At 36.5% G+C, this 13,636-nt stretch overlaps 1 protein-coding gene across 3 annotated transcripts in view; it reads right to left on the reverse strand.

Annotated features, from left to right (window-relative positions):
- GHR (growth hormone receptor) overlaps positions 1 to 7,714 on the reverse strand; it is a 163,544-nt gene extending 155,830 nt beyond the window's left edge. For all 3 annotated transcript variants that reach the window (XM_018077232.1, XM_018077229.1, XM_018077230.1), the window contains exon 1: positions 7,480 to 7,714. The gene's annotated coding sequence lies outside the window, so the exon portion shown is untranslated. The remainder of the gene's footprint in view (positions 1 to 7,479) is intronic.
- Positions 7,715 to 13,636: the final 5,922 nt, after the last annotated feature.

The following is a 13,636-nucleotide window of genomic DNA, read 5'->3' on the forward strand; positions in this document are numbered from 1 at the left end:
TTCTTTATCACTGTACTACACTGGATGACATAAATGTTAAACAGACTTCATTTTGGTACTTCTTAAATTTCACCAATTTAGAGTAAGTAATCAGTATTATAAAGAAACAAAAAAGCTGCACCCTTATATATAATCTCTTAACCAAAAATGCTGCATAGTTAACACTAACTGCCTAATTCATGTACTTTTACTTCATGTAGCCATTTCAATTAATTATATGTTGCTATGTAATTATATATGTGATATATATAATATGCAGTATTAATATATTGAACATTTAATGCTATTTTTATAGAAACACATTGATACTACTTATAATTTAATAACAAATATTATTTAATATGTTTCTATTTGCTTTAAAACATTTTCCTACTGGAATACACACTTTACAGAACCAGAGACATCTATATTTGACTAACTTTACTATTCTGCTTACAGCAATGACTGTACGAGGGCATTAAAAGAATCTTCATTTAAAGACAGAAAAAGTATCCAGAGAGTTATTAGGGATGAAAAAGGACTTACTTTCTAACCTCCTCTTTTAATTTAATCTGCATAATTCTCCATTAGATGTCATACAGTATTCAACTGACAAGATGTTAGAAAGAATGTCTATTAAAATGAATGGTTCTTATAATATATATATGTGTCAGTGTCATAGTATGAACAGTTACTGCCCATTTATGCCTAAAACACAAATGTTGCCCGAACTCTGCAATCCTTATGATGAAGCTGAATTCAGGCCTTATAATGTCTAGGTGAGTTTGCATCTGAGTATTCAATAGCTACGTGTCTATAACCATGCAATATGTTAGTCCCTGGTGAAACCAGAAGAGGGAATTTCAAGACAGTTAATTTTTTTTTTTAGTACTTCTACTTCAAAGACTTAATTTAAAGCTTTCTTCCAATTCTCCAGGTTTAGAAGAAAAAATTTCAAGGTTTAGAAGAAAATTCAATTTTCACAGTTTAGAAGAAAATTCAACTTATGTATGCCAGTTATACTGCTGTTATAATTATCATAGTAACATTATTGATCATATTGCTTGATAAAAAATATTCATTGGTCTTTTTTTTTTGTATCATGTATAGCAGAAAGGACTTGTATTTCTTTTCCAGAAAACATTTTGAGACAACTTCAGAGTCAACATCCTAGCACATAAGCGGCACCAAACTGCGCCCTTCAGATGACTGAGATTTTTGACGTATGAGCACATTTTTTCTTGCAAGAGTTTGCAGATGCTTGAGTGATACTTGTACTCATGTAATAAAAGTAGGGCAAGACCAGAACAGGCATGAGTGTATTTTTCCACTACAAATGCTTTCTATTCAATTGCAGCCATTAATATTGTCATAACGACTCTCAAGACAGTGGAACAACTGCAGCACTAATTAAAAGAGGGATCCTAAAGGGTTCTTGCAATCAATAGAAATAATTACCATAGTCTGTTATTTAAACTCACACTTGTCGATCCTTTAACGCTACACCTGCTACATGGTGAAATATTTGAATGCTGACAAATTAATATTTTTACATGATGCCCGAAGAAGGAATTTTTCCGACAGATAGCAGGGCAAAAGATGTGGTGTACTGCTGAGCAATGGCATCACTAGGATTTTATGAATAAATTGCAATGCACGTCTTAGCATGTCCCTTTCTATCATTTTGACAATATTGCAGAGAGGTCTTCTTGTCTAGGAGCTCAAATGACCTCAGACAATAAAACAAGGCATAGAGAAATGGATGGCAGCTGCTATCACTATATTCTCTGCCTAACCCACACATAGCATAGCTTTGTGCAGTGAACAGTTGATGTGTTTCATACATAAGAAATACTACAGAGATCATCAAGGTTTTTTGGTTGGGTGGTTTTTAGGTTTTTGTTTTTGTTTTCAAAACAGAAGTATTTATAAGCACAGATTAATTGCATATAACATTTGAAGACAAAATTTGTTGTAATGTGTGGTGATTTGATGACCCTTTTGCAGACATGTGTTTCACTCTGTCAAGTGTGACATGGTCACTGCTGTGCAATGCATACAAGGGTCTGACCTATCACAGGATCAGCAGGAGAGCTGGGCTGCCTGTAGGACAGTTACTACTGTGAGTGAGATGAAGCACAAGGTTTTACTTTCCTCCTGGCTAGAGATTTCATATCCTCTAAAATCTTAGTAGAGAAAATTTAAAAGTGGTTAGCACTGCAATAGTACTCACTAGAAACAAATACAAAAAATAAGGTAGAATAAAACCTAGGGGTTAGGTTCCTTCCTAAGCAGGCACGCCTAAGGAATTCATGCCTGCAGACTCCTTCACTTTACAGGCAGCCTTTTGGCTGGTAGTGAAGAAATAAAGATACCAGCTTCAGGTGAAAGAGTTCAACTCCTCAGGTAGGCCAAGGCTTCATAAGGAGCTGATCACTGCTATGAGACACTAACATAGCTAATGGACTGATGAAACACATTTGCACTATTTTTTGATAGATGCCCTTTGCTGTGGCATATGGATCCCCCTCTTGAAGGCAGAGTAGCCATGCTTGTGTCTGTGTATGTGGAGTGGGGACAATTTAAATTTTTAGCTATGGGGGCCATAAACCTTCCATAGACTCACAAAGTGTCTTATTGTCATGTAGTCATGTAGTCAGGACTACTAAGTGAGCACCAACATGTTTTCTTAACTCTTTGGGGAACAATAAATGATGAGGAAACTGCAGAATAAAACACAGTTTTCCATTATTGTGCTATTTAAAAAATCCACTCAAGGTCCTTCAGAGATGCTAAAAATCCATGCTGCACATCAGAAAAATATGGGTTTTCTGAAGTGGTTAATGTATTGTCTGAACATGTTTTGAAGCTGTCTTAAACTCTCACAGAATACAAAGGGCTTCTGTTTGTATACTTGATCTTTCAAAAAACTTTAAAAATTAATATTTGTGTTTCTCTAATATGTATGTTCACATCTTTACATGTTAGGAATAAATACAAAGAGATATTTCAAGTAGCAAAATGTTCTTTTACTGTGCATATTTCATGCATGTTATTTTGTGCTGTGGATTACATACAGAGAAGAGGCATGCTTATATTTTTTGGTTTTATGTGACCCTTCTCAGCTCTGCAACCACACTGGAACCAATTACTCCAATTATCTGAGATTACAAGATTACATTTTGCATATTTGTAGGCTTGGGAAGAAGGGGAGGTCATCAGGAGGATAAAAAATGTTGCTGATTATAAGAAGAGGTAACATTTAACCTGATGACAGCATTGAGCACAAATATAAAGGAGCTAAGCCACAGCTGAGTGAAAGCTTCAGTTGCAGCTGGAGTCACTTGTGTATTAGACAAAATAAGCAAGAAAATCAGTCTTTTGAAGATTAAGGACAGGCTGGTATAACACTATTTCCTGAATATTTAGGCCAAATTAAAAGATTATTATTTCCTCTAAAACTAGGAAATTGTAATATGTTAAAATAAGGTTGACTATTACATGTTATTTCTATGAAAATCTAAGCAATAATGCTGTAGGTGCCTTTGTCTGGCACTCATCAACTGCAGATTATTGTAACCTAAAGAATGAAACTTGTGATTAAAACCCTTTCATTTATACGTAAGACCAGTTCTACATCTTTGTAATATCCTGCCACAGTTACGGTCTTTTCTTAATCACTTCAAGCAGTTAGAAATGTTCTTCTCCAGCAGTAACATGACGTCTCTTTCTTTCTTCAGACTGTTCCATTCTTTTCTCTAATTCTCCCATTACACTGTTCCTGGATTATTTCTTATCTCGACTCATTGCAAGCAGAGTCACAGGCTTTGAGATCCATGGGATCACCCCATCAGTGTTTTTTCTTAGGAGTACAACAAATGACTAGTTTATATTAGCACAAGGCATAACTGTACAGACACCACCAGCTATATAGTGCAGAAAAAATCAACGGCATGTCTTTATTCTGGCACTGCATATGTACAGAGAGAGAGAAGAGAATGGTATCAGATATTGAAATACCACAGATGAGATTTAGGCAGAAAAATGGCTTAGTAATCGGTGTCCCAAAAATACCATTTCTTCCTCATTGGAAATTAATATATCATGTTTCTATACTATCTTCCTACCCCAAAATGGAAGCAAATGTTCAATTTTAATTTAGAATCAAGAGTTCATTCATTGCTAAATTTGCTATTACCTGTTTGTCTGCTTGCATTTAATTGCATACATTAATTTTTTAATTATATCTCAATTTTAAGATTAAACATGTAAAATAAGATTAAAGAGCTTAACAAAGCACTTAAGAGAAGTCTAAACACTATGGCCTTTCTGTTTGACTGGTACTCTTGTTTCAGAAGAAATTAATTCGAATAGCAGTAATAAGGGAGGACGATGAGTTTAAAAAAATAGCTAATAGGGCAAATAGGAAACTCCTGAATTTTCCAGTAGTTGTTTACATGACTTCAGATCAATCATTGACTCATTGCACATCTCTTCTGCTTCTTATAATATGGGCTCTTTAGGGCAGGGACTGCCTTCTACTCTGTGTTCTTATTATTGCAAGGCTTCTCTGTCACGTTTGGTGTCAGAGGTCACATAGGATTGAACTTACAGTTTAGGATGTGTGGGTTCTCTGAGACCAAACACCACAGAGCAGTCAGAACCAATGATTTACTAGATGCCAGTTTTTCTAACTTGCTAACAGCAACTGAAGAAGCACAGAAAAGGACATCCAAAGCATTAGCTATTTCAATTAGAGATAAAATAATGTCACCAGTTAATGACAAATGCCATATCAGTTTGCTGAACACTGAAAGTGTTCTAGTAGTGTAGTGTAGCATTATGTAGGCCTGTAGTTAAGATAAACTGGTATTTATCATTTTAATGCATGTTATTTTGGTCCGGAAAAATTAACCTACTAATTATTTCTGAGACAATAACCAAATCAAACACAGGTATTTAAGGTCTCATTCTGACCACTCAATACCTGAATATTGCTTCACAAAATAACCTCAGTATCTGATGCAACTACCTTGTTGTTCAAGTAGTTAGTAAGCTCTGGAAAAATTCTCAATATCCTTTCCAAACCTCAGCTAAAGAAAACTATGTGGTAATGTGAAGATTAATAGCTGACTCTCTCAGACTCTGGCATACTCAAAGCATATTCCATTTGCTAAGATTTGTGACACAATTTTAAGACCATATTCCTAAAGCCTGGTAAAATGCAGACTAAGGGTTTTTAGGAATTCCATCAGGAGTTGCACAGACTGCAGTGCTGAGTGTACGGAAGCAACACATATTATACATATTTGGTTTCACCAGTTCAGCCTCACTGTAGACAAGAGTAATAAGGACAATCTACACCACTGAAGTCAGAAATAATTGGTGTAGTTTATGAAGGTTTCAAAGGACTTCAGGATTACAAAAATATGAAGATTACAAAAAAGTGATTCTGTGTGTCTTTTAGTGTACTATATTTTAAACTTGATGTGTAAAATCTTCCAAAGCGTTCAGTTCTGGTTCTATGACAGATGTCTTACAAATGTATTTGATAGTATAATGAGAGAATCCAAAAATAGAGCTAAAATTAGAGCTCTGATAGAATGTAGCTCTTCATGATGAGGAATACGAAATTTTTCAGATTTACCAACTCTTCTAAAAATTAACAATTCTGAGGTGAAGTGGCTGAAACTAAATCCCACCAAAAACAATTTCAGTTTCTACAGAGAACATTAGTTGTTTATAACTATAGATAAGTGATTTTAATAACTTTTTGGTAAATAAATAAAATCTAGATTTGAAATATTAATGAAAATGCGATTATTTCAATGAATGGTTTGGGTTGGAAAAATAAATATGAAAGAAATTATGAAGTTGCCACAAATGAAATATTTGATTTCAACATGCCTAAACCATGCCTTTTAACTATTTTCAATTTGGGATGACATAATGTGTTTACAAACTGATTCACTTTTTTTCAAAAAGGAAAAAAAAACACAGAATGTTTTATAAAAAGGACTAAGTAGACAGGAGATAAAACAAGTTGTTAAGATTGTGGATGCAGATTTTGAAACATTTGGTGTTGATTCGAAATTAAATTTCTTTTATTTTATAGGAAATCAGATTTTTTTTTTATTTTTACCCAAATAAAATCTCTTTTATCCCTTTCTGCCTCTCCAAAATTTCTTTCTGACATAGAGAGAAAGTTGTCAAGATGGGAAATTTAGATCTGAAAGACTTAAAAAGCACACTTGGAATATTAGATTGAACAGACACATTACAAGACCTTCATGAAACCCAGGTACTCCTATTTTCAGTGTGTAGTGAAACTACAGCTTCTATATACCTAAGATGAAAATACTCTAGTAATGTTTAAAAATGTGGCTGTGCTGTAGTGCTGCCAGGGTTTTTACACACAGCAGCAGGCTTGACTGAACCGAGAAATTCACAGCATTCCTGAGCGTGCCTTGTGTTTCAACAGTGACCATTTGTGGAAGAACTGGATTTACCTTATGTCAAGTGTAATATACCTGTGAAGGCCCACCATGGACCTCAGCACAGGCAAAAAGACCCACAGAGTGTTCCTGTGTTAGTTCAAGATTCGTTAGGTGTTGGATCTAACACTGCTAACATCTCCAGAAACTGATTTAGAGAAAATAATTTTAAGATTATGTGATTATCAGGTAAAATGATAAATTTGTTTCCTCAAATGCAATATCATCACACCATCTATTTAACCACTGTTGTCTCTGTGCAAAGTGGAATACAATTATGAGACAACCGAGAGGTTGCTTGTGCTGTTTACCAAGCAGACTAATGTAATTTTAAATGGTATACATTTCATCTAGTTTTCTTCTGAAAGTAATACGACACATCACATTTATATTTTCATTTTTTTGCTGCTAATCTTAGAGTAAATGGTTATGCACAAACATAAATCTGAAATTATTTTCTCCAAAGGAAACTTTCAGTGGAGAAAGAGGAAAAAAGAAATTGTAAAAATCAAATGTCAAATTTCTAGGCATATCACAGGATTGTCACAGAAAAACAGAATTTAAAGGCCTTCTTTTTCGGCTTCTTGTATTTTTCTGAAAAACAAATATATTTTGATCTACAGAGATACTTTGTGTTTTGTAGATTCATTAAAACTTCCCCTCTCCAATCACATTTCCTCCTCTCACCATCTGTAGAGCAGAAGAGAAAGGAAAAAGAGCATTTCAGAGTTGGAGAAGGGAGAGACAGATACAAGCAGTCACTGCGTGTGTGCCAGCCTCAGCCCCAACAGCAAGCCAGACTGGACACTGTGGTTTAGTGGGATAAACTGCAGGAACACAGTCCCTCCAGTCCCCCTGGCCAAGCCCTCAAAACGAGGAAGAAAGTTTCCTGATGGGTGCTTTGCTCTAGAAATGCTGGGTTTGGATTTTTCGTGCTTTCTCCTGCAGCCTCCAATGCTGACCGCCATTAGATCCAGGTTTCCTAGAGAAATCTCCATCCTCCTACCTTTACTACGCAGCTCCAGAGAAGACCAACGGCGTATTTCCTGTGGCAGCCAGGGAGCCATGCATCTGTCCTGCACCCGCTTGGGGCCTCACAGATGGGAAGTGGTTCCCGTTCAGAAGCTGCACAGCAGTGCTGGAGTGCTGCTGGACCTGACGTAAAAGTCTTGAAAGGGGTAAAGTATATCACCTCGGGCTCTGTGGCATGTTTACATGGGTTCAAGGGTTCCTGACCGAAGCTGGTCTCTGTCTGTCTGACCAGAGCAGGGGTGAGGGAGATATGCCCTATCTGTATCCGCCAATGTCAACATGTCCCCTGCATGGCCTTGGAGCGGGGACAGGTTACACAGTGCGGCACAAAGCAATTATTTCCTCTAAGGGGCCCTTTCTTTGGCTGCTTCTATTTTGATACAAGGAGTTAGAAAAATAGGTCATTTTCTTGGGGATTTATGAATCTCCTCAGCTTTACATTCACTGCTTGAGTACTCTCTGAATGAAATCAGAATTATATTTCTTGCAAGAGGAGGTGTTGTCTGTGCAATGAGACTGGCCCAGAGGCCCATTCCAAAAATCATATTATTTGCAAAGTGTTCTCAGTTGTTCTTTTGGTTAGTTTTGAACTCCAGACTTCATTGGTCTGTTGAGATAGAAATGTTGCCCTGCAAAGTTTAACATTTCCACACCCCTGGAAAATCTGAGATGCTGAGAGTTGGGTAATGAAGTAAATGGCATGTTTGAACCAACATGAGCACAGATTTCCCATTCCAGGGATACCCACTACTTTCATAAATGTCAGTTGCTCACTACGTTATCTTTATATTTATGCTATCTTTATCCCTTTCATCTGCATTGTTGCTTTGACACAAAATATGCTTTTTTCAGAGGCCGAACTCTTCTGATGGCCCTTAAATGGTTGTTAACTGACTGGAAAAATAATTTTGAAGTAAATGGTGTACGCGCACATTAGGTGCTTGTTCTGACAAAGGGAGGCTCATTCTTTGATCGAAGTCCAATTACTTTATTCTTATGCTCCTCTATTATGAAAGGTTGATATTTCAAAAGCACTAAGATTGTGTATCTCCCGAATACTTGCATCAGAAAAGAAAAAAAAAGCTCAAACGCAAAATAATCAGAGATGAAAATTTCCAGAAGATACTTTTTCTCCAGTTCTGACCATGCAGGGTTGAGAGGTTCAGGTAATACAAACCTCCATGAAGGCACATCTGTGAGTAGCAGAAAAGAATTTGATCCTGATCCAAGTTGCTGTTAAAATAGTGTTAGTTCACACACAGTTCTTTGTCTTTTGGGTAATGAATAAAGAATCACAAGGTTATAAAAATATTAAAATATGATATAAAGATATTAGTAGTAATCTCTAATATTCCCTGTTCCTTCTCTTCTATTTTTATTATTTAACTATCTTTCCCCTCTGGATGCTGAAATTTTAGAAATCTACCTGTTTTCTGGAATGGCTTGAACTTTAAGAGAAAAGGGTTGTGAACATGTCTTAGACATCATATCTTGAACATGGGGAAAAAAACCCAAAGTTTTTCTTTCTTAAACTGTTACTTTATATATATATACACATTCAACACTGTGTGTCTGTCCCAAGAGTTACTTGAGAGAGATCTCAGGGGCTGAAAGACAGCCTCCTTGACAGGACAGACAACCTTCCTTTACAAGAAATAGAACAGAAGTACTTTAAAGCGAGTTTTGTTTTTGGTTTATTGAACACTGCCACAGGAGAATTAAATGAAGATTGTTAAAAACAAAACAGAGCCACCCAGTGATTCATGTTTTCAACACAGAACAGCAAGGTTCTTCTAACATGTACATTTTTCCAGAGAAAAACCTGAAGTATAAGCATTCATTGAAAATATTCTCCACTGATATAGTATTACCTCATTTGAGCATGGCCTCCACTGAACATTACTGGGTTGTTGCTAAGAAACACTGATATAGAATACCAAATTATATTACTGACATTGAATTTTTACTCCTTATCATGTTATAGCTTGCTCGAAAACAGCTGCAATTATACTATAAATGGAAGGAAAGCTAGCAGTCTCCATTCAGTACCTTTTGTATTTTAGTTACAGGCTAAAGTCCTTATCTTTTTACTATATGTTTGTAACAGTCCTACAGTATTTCAGTTAAAAGGTATAATACTGACATTATTGATGGTCTGCATCTGCATCTCCTATACAGCCGTCTTGACAATAAACCAAATGTTCTCTTTGATTTTCACCCAATACATACCAAATTGCAGAAAGATTGCTCTCAGGGTTTCTCTATTTTCCATCGTAATGTGACAGTCCATTTTGATCTGAAGGTAATAAAATAAGAAGCATTCAAACCCATAGCTAATGTTTTCAGGTCACTTTATATTTCACTTGTTTTGATCCATGCAATTGACCAGTTGAAAGCTGAAAATTGATGGATGTTTTTTAATATGTATTTTACATTCCCAGTTCTTTTGTATGGCATATGGTTATTTTTCTTCTAAAAGAACCACTCATCCGATAGTTGATGTATGTCAAGTGCATACAGCTAGGGAAAGCATATCTTCATTTGTACAAATATAGCTGTTCGATTATTTTTATATATAAAAGAACAGAGCCCAGAACACTCATATCTGAAACTGGGATCTCAAAGCAGCTGATACTACAGAAATACAGCAGTGGAAAGTCCTTCCTGTAGGGTTTAAACCTCAAATAGTCAAAATGGACAAAGGCTAAGATAAGTAATGTTAGATTTATAAAGATTTTGCAAAAGAACTTCTGATTTAAACTATGTTTGCATGTGCAACCTTTAAGTAACTTGCCCATCATTTCTGTACCAGAGCTGGTGGGATCCTTCTGCCAGAGAAGGGGAAGAGCGTTTTTGGTCATAGGTTTGCTGATGAAGAGGGCTTTAAACCTAAGCTGCCAGGGGAGGGGAGCCTTGATCCATCCATTCCTACCAGTTTCCATTTTGATGTCAGGAATAAGAAGAGTTGCCGAGTCTGGAGAAGGATCACAGGTCAGCAGGAGAGCTCCTAGAGAGCAACACAAAGGAATTCCAGCCACTCTAGACAGTAACCTGACTTCATCGAGGCCCAAATTAAATACCTCAATGCAAATGGAATAAACGAGAGTTAGAGACATGCGCACATCTACAGGTCTATGATCATGTTGGCTTCAGGAAGATGTGAGGCATCCCATGACTGGAGTGTTGGAATAGACCGATACAGGCCCTTTTGGAAGGACAGGCAGGGGAGATGAAGAGATGGCATCACCTCCTATGTCAGTGACCAGCAAGAATGCACTGGGTCTCCTCCTAGGGATGGATGGGGAGCCAACCTACGTCTTACGGCAGCTATTAAAATACATGAAAGGTGGAGAAAGTTATCACATCACTGTAGTGGGAAAAAATAAGTATTTTGCAGGACAGAAAAAAACCCTGAAACTTTTACACACGTAAAGATCAAAAGATCAGTGCAATGAATGGAATGACATGTTAGTTTGCCAAAAATAAGAAATAAAAAAACCAAACAGGAGGGTGGTTTGCATCTGAAGAAAAATGCAAGAAGTACAGAGAACTATCTCACATTTCAGGAATCTGTCAGCACTTTCTGTGGGCTACAAAGACCAAGATGATGATGCAGATAAAGTCACTGAATCTGTTGGAGGGAAAGGGACCATCTTGCAGTGAAACGAAAATGGATGATCCAGATGAAAACTACCAGTAGGTTGAGTCCAAGATTTGAAATACGCGTATTAACATAGAGTAATAGAGATACAGAGAGATTTTAACATTCTCCCAGCTAAGGAAAGTATTGCATACTGGCAACCATAAAATAGATATTCAATTGCTCCAGAGCTTGGGCAGGAAGATTCTTATTCCATTCACACCTATCCTGAGACATCCTGAATTGGAGTACCTCTTTTAGCCTTGTTCATCACAGCTTTGAAACATGTATAGGCAGATGTTACACTGCCAGGTGTTCCTACTTGATTATGAGAGAGAAAAAAGCTTCAGAATTGGTTAAATTCTGCTGTGCATTGTGGATTTCCTTAAAGGGTCTGCACATGCTTAGTGTTTAAGAAACTTGGGTTGGATACAGATAGGCTTTAATATTGTTTGGGGATTTTATGTTTTGAGACTACTGAATGTTTATATATGGAGTTACATTCTTAATGTTGTTCTTACATTCTTCAGGGCTTCTTGAATTTGTAAGAAGCAAACAAAAAAAGAAACATGAAAAAAAACCAAAAAAGAAACACATACACATACAAATGCCTAACCCCAAAGCCAATATTTGTACTCTATTAGACTCAGATTTCTCAAATCTACAGAAATTAGTAAACACCATAATATAAACATGAAGAAAAAATTCCACAGATCAGAAATTAGGAATCCTCAGCCTTAAACATTAAGTATTTCTCAGCCTAACATAAATACAGTCATTAAAAGAGGATGAAAAAAGTCAGCTAGAAGTAAATTATAGAAATCTTGTTTCAGTAAAAACACAGTGTAGATGGAAATACCAGCAAGGTACTTGTTACTCTCAAACAGAGTGGAACAGATGATAGGAGCTCACTGTAGTGATTTCAACAAGGTTTACGCTAACTGAAAAAAATTATTTATAAAAATGTTTTTATCTTGATTCTCCTAGTTCTGATATTAGATATCTATCATTGGCATGAGTATCATCTTGCAGTTTGCAAGGACACTACAATAATAAATCCAAGGAGGCAGGAACTATCCAATTTATTTCCTAGTATCTAGGTTTTCTGTTTAGAGGCTACTGAAACCACAATCCTTGCAATCTCTGCACAACACAACTCAAGAGGCAGCTCATTCAGAAGACAGTACTCATCTCAGCCAATGTCTCAAGTGAACATTAAGCTTCCTAAAGTTTTATTCAGAACATGCCTGGAAATGTCTCATCTTCAATCCGCTGGCTTAAAACTTGCCATGAAATTAACTTGCCATGAAATAACCATGATTCTTGAGAACCTTGGTGTTGTCCCAGGGTTCAATGATGTGTGTCTGTCAGACTAGGCTGCAGACAAGAAGCAGCTAAAGAAACCCTTTCTTGCGCTTTTCACTTGTCTCAAAGATTGGCACAACATTCAGAAGGCAGGAGATACAGATTTAGTTCCTTGTCTTCCAGGATGGATCTAAACACACATGTTCTACCTCCTGAAAGAAAAACATATGTTGTTGGTTCTGGAACAGAAGTCCATTCTATCCTCCCAGAGCTATTTCACACCATGTAGAGTAGTTGAATATTGATCGGAAATGGTAATGCTTTTCATGACTGAATGCTCCAGTGACTACAGCACTTTCCTAGGAGAAGGGACAGCTGGAGTTCTGTTCTCATTCTAATTAATATTTCATTATCTCTATTAAATGCTCTGTGGCATATGGATGGAAAAGGATACTCTCAGTGTCAAGAAAGAAACTAAAACTCTTTCTGTTTGAATCCATTCAGCTCCAGTACAGCTCAAAGTCCAGGTGCAGAAATGTCAATGTGGTTTACTTGCAATCTGAATCAAGAAAAGATCATCATCACCCGTTTCTGGAATAAAGAATTATTTCTTTTTTACTTAGCAGAAGAGTGAACACAGAAGCGGTGGAGGAGGGCTCAGACTGTGAATTCTTAGTGGACAGAAGACCCTCCATGAATATGACAGTATAGGGCCCATAACTCAGAAAGTATAAAACCCTCCCCCCTGCAAAGATTTTCAGAATACTTACTTGGTATGTTGGATCTTTTCAATGCCTTTTGTAAGCATCTTAATCTTTTCACGTATTGTTTACAGAGCCTAAAAGACACAACAACTTTTGAGACCAGATATCAGAGACCAGTGCTGTACTTTGCACTGTTATGATGGGATTTCTTTTAACAATAAGTCTTATGAAAGTCAGAGAAAATTGAAAATTGAGCAGTAAGGTAAAAGAGTTTGAACATAGTATCTCAAGAAATTTGTTTTGCTCATCAGTAGTGGGTTATAGCTGGGAAGAAAAGAGTAATCTTCTTTAGGGAAATGCTATTTTTCTAAAGTTTTGAGGTAGGAATAATGACTAAAAAAATAAAAGCCCAATCTCTTATATTGCTTTTAGTGGTAATTTACCATCATGTTGAAGTACCATCCCTGGCCTGACAAAATCCC

This window comes from Manacus vitellinus, unplaced genomic scaffold (genome assembly GCF_001715985.3).
Source record: "Manacus vitellinus isolate BGI_N305 unplaced genomic scaffold, ASM171598v3 scaffold_36_pilon, whole genome shotgun sequence".
NCBI lineage: Eukaryota > Metazoa > Chordata > Aves > Passeriformes > Pipridae > Manacus > Manacus vitellinus.